Here is a 7364-nt window from a genome sequence, read left to right on the forward strand (position 1 = left end):
GGAAGGATGATAAGGCTGCTGGCCCTGATTCTCAAATGCATTACATACCACCTAATTGTTTCTCAAGTGTCCAATCTTAAAATTTCCTCAAACCCCTCATGAGAGTAGTGTTATACACATGACTTCATTTAAGACATATCTCTTCTTGAACTGCAATCCCTTCTTAGGTTTATGTACACCAACATCACCAATCTCTTTTGTAAACAGTCCCAAATGAAACTAGTAGGATTGAATTAGTTGTGGTGAATCATGCAGTTCCTCCTATGGTCTCAGAGAATTTCTCCACCTCTGCTGGACACACCAGAATTGAGGCAGAGAGGGAAAAAAATTACCTATCATTGTCAAGGTAACTTTAGGCAGATGAAAATATAAGAAGCGCCACAAACCCAAGAGCTGAAGCTGAAGAGAGTGACTCCGCTCAATTATTTCTAGAACAAACAGCTTAGGACAATGAACATCTATATTACGAAGAATTTGAGGGAGTATTCTCTAAGCATAAATGCTGCTGCACTATCACTTTATTTGCACCTAGAAGGTTTTGCAGATGTAGTTAATTCACCGTACAATAGGGTCTCCATTGGCTCAGTATTTCAGGATGCACAGGACATGATATGTATCTTGGTATAAACCTGCTATAAACCTGAAGGTAACAAATGCACAGATTTCCTTCACATGAAGAAAGTGTGCATTATTAGATTCAAAACAAGAACACAGCAGGTTACAAATTACCTGCATTACTTTGGCATTCAAGACCAGCTGGTCACCCAAAAAGATCCAGAGATTACAGACTATTTTGACACAGGGCACACATTAAGTCTAACAACAGAGCAGGAAGTATTTATAATTCTCCTGGCTGTTTCCTTTTACCATCCAATGTAACTTCTGCCTTTCTATGACTAAGTCAAACTAAACAGAACTTCAGCCAGGATGCTCTGGCCAGATCCCCTGCCTTGGATAGGTAGTGAAAAGTAAGCAAGCTGCACCACTTAGATATGACGGAAAGGAAGCGTGGACCCACGCAACAGCTACATACACCCTGCAAAGCAGACTGTAACATTGCCTTCACAGAAGAATAGTCTACTTCCCCCACACATCTCCAGCTGAAATCATGGTGGCTTTGAAAAGCTATAGCTACATAAATATATCTTCGAAAAGCTATAAACTGTGATACACTACAGGCCAAAGGAGTTATCTGTATTATACTACCACAGAAAACATGAAACAATACTATCAGTTATTTTCTTAGTAGTATTTTCTTAATCTGCTAAACAACATCAAATTGAGATGTTTACAGTTTAAGAAGTGATTAATAATGACAGTATGACAGTAGCTCATCATAATTAAAACAACTTACAACACTTAGAAGCAAATCAAATGTTTCGTATTGTACAACCTCAAAGAACACTCTAATATTTATCAGGATTTAAATATTGTCATTTCATCAATGATTTAATCAATAAGTAGGTTTACATGAAACAACAAAAAAAATCAGTAAGAGTAAAATCTTAAACGAATATAAACCAGAATTACTCAGCTCACTTAAGAGAAGCCAACACACACTGCCAGATTCTGCCTTTGCATGGTCATGTGGTGTGTAACTTTACTGTAACTTCGAAACCTGAAGAGAATTCGCAGTTTAAACTACAAAACCACAGGATCAGAAACGCTACACCTTAATTGCTTATCCAGACACTTAGGCCAGAGACAAAAACCCCTGGACACCACTTTAGCTGCTTGTCTAGCTGTCTACCAAAGACTGCCTGCATGCACACCGGCAGAACTAGCAGAACAAGTGGTGTGCTTACTCCAGAAACCTCACTGTGAAGTCATGTAGCGTGAGGCTCCTTTTCACATGCCGACAGTTTACTTCAGAATGACAGTCCTAATACTCCCCACCTTCAAGCCTTTACAAATATTCTTGCAGAAATTCTTACTCCTACTGTGTAGCTGTTTCAGTTTTTCATAAAGCAGTTTCTCAACTACTCCAACTTACAGCCTACCCTGTTATGAAAAACTATAATCAGCAACAAGAAATGGCTGGCTAGCAGCTGGGGGTTGAATGTACTACAGACAGTCAACAGGCGTCACCACAAGTCACAGTTCTCAAAGTTAGGCTAAGCTATGCGACCAGACTTTTCAATGAGGAGACTACAGCATAGACATATGATCCTTTCTGATGGCTTTACTGCAGAAGGAAACAGCCTTCAGAAAAAGAGGAGGGCAGATAGCTGCAGTCAGAAATTTAATTGCAGACGATGCCCAAGATCAAGTCCATGTTTCCTATATATGTGAATTCCACTTACACATTTCAGGCACAGAAAACTAAGGCATGACAGCACCGACTGGTTACAGAAACTGGTTAAGTTTCCATACCATGACCTTTACAACAGGTGTTAATCACAGTTATTGAACATAATCTTCACATTAGATTCTGAAAAACAAAAGCCAAATGAGACACAGCCAGGAGGAAAGGAATTCGCTGTTATTACTACTGCCAGGCCTTGTCTTCACTTAAGTGGGAAAGAAGAGGAGAAAAAAAGGAGAAGACTGTTTTAAATACAAGTTACTTATGGTAAAATACTAGTGAATTTTTTTAAAAATTTATCATTTCTGTAACAACAAACTTATTTTCAGCATTTTTCCAAAGGTCCCAGCTCTAAATGATCCACCTAGGTGCTCAAACGCTGAAGTGATACATGGGAAACATTCTCTACCAAGTGGAGACAAACAGGAAGATGTTCACGCCTAAGAACTGATGTCTTCACATGTGTCAGAAACAAATAAAACAACTCTCAGAATTAGTCTATGTTTGCAAACTACCAAGGCCCTTTTTTGAGAAAGCTTTACTTCTCTCCCTTATTCATCCTTCCTTATTTTATGTTGCAAATAAGGCATAAGCTTTTCTCTCCTGCCATTTTCACAAGTGATCTTGCTGTCATAACATTGCTGCCACTTTCACAAGTGATCTTTATGTCATAACACTGCGTTTATACTTCAGCAGAGGATCAAACAAATAAAAAACTAAACGGATAAAGTTCAAAAGAGGTGGAGGTCAGGGGAACACTCTTTAACATACGGAATTTCGACTGCAGCAGAAAACACAAAAAAATGTAATGGGCATTTTAATAGGTAATTTGCTAAAATGTTCTTGGTCATACAAAGAATAGAAATTCTCCTTCTGAAAAGAATTACCAGTTCACAGCAATATTACTGATCAGGTCCACGAAAACTGGAAGTAAAACTGCAGACGTTTTTCAGAGTCACTACTGCGCATATTCTGACCTCAACTTCAAAAGTCCAACAAAAATTGCAAAAACATATCTGCAGATATTAATACAGACCTTTGTCAAGAATATATTTAATATAAGAATGCTAGCTGGAGCACATTTTCTCTTGTCAATTTTTAAGCCTCAGGTGTTTGTGAAAGCATTTTTCAAACTTGACAAGAAACGATCACAGGCTACTTCAGAAATGAACAAAAGAGAAGATCTAAGACTGCTTTGAACACACTCTTCTGGTGCATGTTCTATGAAACACCACAGAAAAAGCACTCCTAAAGCTGAGACATAACTCATGAAATACTGTATTTAATGAAGCTCTACTCTCACCTCTGTCAAGTCCACATATGCTGTATCATAACTTTAGATTTACTTTTAAACGCTCATTATGCACATAGTCATTCTATTACTGATAGACACGGACATGAAAGTATGCCTCCAATCCTATCCTTCTAGTACACTTTTTCCCTTAGAATAATAAAAGAACAATACAAACAAAGTCAAAGACAGTGACAGAGCAATTAGGTTCCCAAAGAGAAAATGCGCCTTTATTTGCACAACAATACTAACTTACACAGAAGATAAAGACCACCGAACATGCGACTGGTATACTACTAAAGGAATTAAAAATCTGGCACAATGTTGACTGTCTGGGTTTTAGGGTCTGCACTTAAAACCGAGCGACACTGAAGAAATCTAAAGCAAAACAGAAAAGAATGCAAGCGGAACAATGCCATGTCGTGGATCCGTTATAATTTATTTTTCTTTTTTACAGAAAGCATGCAGAACACTTAAAGTGGTAAGAAAAAAAATCCTGACAACTTCAACTCTTCAGTTATTTTACTTACCTATCTAAAACATTCGACGCCTTAAAAGAACAGCATTAATCTAAAGCTTGTTCACTCTGTATAGCAAACATAAGCACCAGATGCCAAGGAAAACCAGCTTCGGCGCGATCTATGCAGTCATGCTGACACTTAACCAGTCTCTCTACGCACTCTTTAAGGGGGAGAGGGAGTGAGAAGGGAGGGAAAGGGGGGAAAAAACACCCACCAAAAAACCCACAACGCAATCCGTTAACAATCAGTCAACTGTAACTTCAGTTCGAGTTTACAAGAGCTCTAACTTTTCCAGCCGTGTGCAGTTTGTTGTTCCACCATCATAAATTTGCGGGGCGAGGGGGAGGAGACAGAATAACTCCATTTCTCCCCGCACCATGGACATAATGAAAAGCCGCCGGGGCGGGGAGGGGGTAGAAGGGGGAAGTCGCGGCACTGTGCCGGGCCGCTCGCACGGCACGGAGCACGGGCAAAGGAGGGCCGCGGGCCGCCCGCTCCCCAGTGGCAGCGCTCTGCCTCGGCGGCGCCGCGCGGGTTTTCCGGCCCTGACGGGCGGCGCGCAGGCCTCGGCGCCGGGCCGCCCGCAGCCCCACACCCCCCGCCTGCACAGCAGAGGCGCCGGGGCAGGCGCGCACAGGCAGCACAGCCCAATTCTCCCCCTCCGGCTTTCTGCAAAGTTTTCGCTCTGCCGACAGCCTCTAAGCCGTCCGTGCCTGGACATCCAGCCCAGCTGCGTCTTTCCACCTCCCCTCCGCGAAGGAATGGCTGCGCCGCTCCCGTCCGCGGGCCGCGCAGGGCCCCGTACCTCCACGGCGGGGTGCTGGGAGATCCTCAGCGGTGGCAGGCGGGCAGGCGGCCAGGGCATGCCTCAGGGCTGGGCCGGGCCTGTCCCCCCCCTGCTCCTTCCCTCCGCCACCATGTCACGCCGACCAAACATGTCTGTGTGCCTGTGTGGCGGCGGTGACTTCCTTATCCCCCGACGCTCGCACAAGCAGAGGGACTAGAAAAGCCAACCCCCGCCTGCACCGGAGCTTGCCAACACCTCCTCTCCCCGCGGCGGCCAGGGGACTGGCTCCGCTGTTTCCTGCCCCGCCCGGGAGCTAGCTGCGGCAGCGACCCGCTGCCTTCCCCCGCCTCCTGCAGGGGAGAGAACTTTTCCAGGTGTCGGCTGCCGCCGCCCCCTTCTCCCGACGGGGCAGACGAGCCGCGTCTACCTGAGCATCCGCGTGTGCACGCATCCTCACTCCCGCCCGACCAGGGCCGGGGTGGGGGGGGGTTGTGGGGGGGGGCAGGGAGGATAAATTTCCGCGCACACCGGAAATAAAATGCTTTTTGCTTGGAAGGCGAATACAAAATTGCAAGCGCATGTTTTGTGCTACTCCGCTTCGCCGACTGCTGCAAGGTGGCGGGGGTGTTGGGGTGGGCGGCACAAATTCTGCTGGGAAAAAGAGCTGGGGGGAAAAGACACTAGCTATTTTGGGAAGTAAATCGAGACACCTTTATAGCCGGAGTGACTGCCCAGTTAAAAACCGAGACTGTGTTAAGCAACAGGAGCCGCAGCCTGTCGGGCGAAGTCCCAGCCCCCACCTCCTCCTCTCGCTCCGGTGTGTGTAGTGCGTGTGACAGGCTGGCACGGAGATTATCCGGATCATGGCCTCCCAGATCTGCCGGCGAACGCCGCTACTCTGGCAGGCAGGACCGCTCCCCCACGCACCATCCTTCCCCCTCCTCGTGCCTCCCGACTTCCCCTGCCTCGGCCGGGTCTGCGCGAGCGTGTGCCAAGGCGGAGAAAAAGCTGCACCGCCACACACTCTCCCGCCTCCGGACACCGTGCACTGCACCCTGCGACACGCGGCTGCCGCCGAAAAGCACCCCACGGGGCGGCCCACACCCGGGGGGACAGCAAGCGGGGCCGCCCCCGGCCCGCCGAGCTGCCCTGGCCAGGGGGTGTATAGGGGGTCTGTCGCTTCCCGGATCAATTTCCCTCCCAGTCGCGTCGCCTGGAGCCCCTGACGCGCTCGCTTGGCCGCAAAGACCCTGGGGTGCCAAGAGCTGGGTGTTGTTGCCGCTGACAAACGCTAGCTGCCCGGCGAACACGGCGGCTCCGACGGGCGGGCACGGTGCCCCTCCGCTCCCCCGTCCCTTCCGCGGTGCCGCTGACTCACAAGTCAGCCACCAGCGACGCCGCTGGGTTTTTTCCCCTCACACCCTCCCGCCCCGGAGATTTGCATCGTGATTATTCCAGAAATACCGGATCAAAACTTTCTTCTCTCCACCCACTGGGGGATATAAATATTCGGGAGGGCCAGGCGCCGGGGAATGTGGGGAGAGGAAGCAGGTGGCACGACAGCGCGCGGGGCCACCGAGGCTGTGCTTGGGGAAGAAGAGAGAAGGTGGGCAAGACGCTGCCGGCGTTCTCGCTGACAATAAAGGACGGCTCAGACACCTCCGTGCCAGGGACACGGAGCGGGGCGGGGGGCGGACCGAACTGCAAGTTGTATTTACCTTCCGCCCGCGAGGAGCGCCGTGCTGGATGTCGCTCCTCTCCCCCTCGGTGAGTCACCCGAGTGCGGAACCGGAGCGAGGGACTAGATTATGAACATGACTTCATTGATGACAGCCATTCCGTCCTCTTCCTAAACTGCTGCCCCTCCTCCGGCCCCCTCCCACCACCTCCCCTCACTAACGCCGCCGCTAAGAAAGCGGCATCTTCATTGGCCCTCTGGCGAGGGAGTGCCCGCCCCTCTGCACAGAAAGGGCGGCTCTATTGGCGCTGGCTAGCTGTCACTCAACCGGGAGGCTCAGGCCCGGGAGGAGGAGGTGTGGGGAGTGTTGTGGCAGCGAGTGTGTGCGTGAATGTCGAGGGTTGCACTCTTACGCTTGCTGTGCAGCGGTGGAGTAGCCTAGGCTGCTGCTCGGGCTTCTTCTGCGCCCTTTCACCTGTCCCCAGCCCTCGTGTGCTGCAGGGAGGGAATGTGCTCCCTCAGGAGGGGTACCTGCGGGAGTAGTTGGTGGAGAGGTGAAGGAGGTGCTTGAGCCCTGCTGTGCCGCTGCCCCAGCCTGCCGGGGCGAGCCCACGCCGTTGGGGGAGGCGGGGAGCCGTCTGCTCGGCGGGCGCTGGGGGCTCCGGTACCTGGCGGCTGGCCGAGATGGGGTGGATAATCCCTGCCTTAAAAGGGAGAGGGAGGCGGGTATGGCAGGGCGTTGTCGTTCGTCCCGAAACTTACTTAGCACTCTGCCCCCGGTT

The 7364-nt window shown here is 49.5% G+C and overlaps 1 protein-coding gene across 3 annotated transcripts in view; it reads right to left on the reverse strand.

The window, feature by feature from the left end:
• SMARCA2 (SWI/SNF related, matrix associated, actin dependent regulator of chromatin, subfamily a, member 2) overlaps positions 1-6768 on the reverse strand; it is a 115394-nt gene extending 108626 nt beyond the window's left edge. For 2 of the 3 annotated variants that reach the window (XM_065663726.1, XM_065663728.1), the window contains exon 1: positions 6623-6768. The gene's annotated coding sequence lies outside the window, so the exon portion shown is untranslated. Of the gene's footprint in view, positions 1-4922; positions 5340-6622 lie in introns of those variants that run through there. The other variant, XM_065663727.1, reaches the window with a different exon arrangement.
• Positions 6769-7364: the final 596 nt, after the last annotated feature.

This window comes from Lathamus discolor, chromosome Z (assembly GCF_037157495.1).
Source record: "Lathamus discolor isolate bLatDis1 chromosome Z, bLatDis1.hap1, whole genome shotgun sequence".
NCBI lineage: Eukaryota > Metazoa > Chordata > Aves > Psittaciformes > Psittacidae > Lathamus > Lathamus discolor.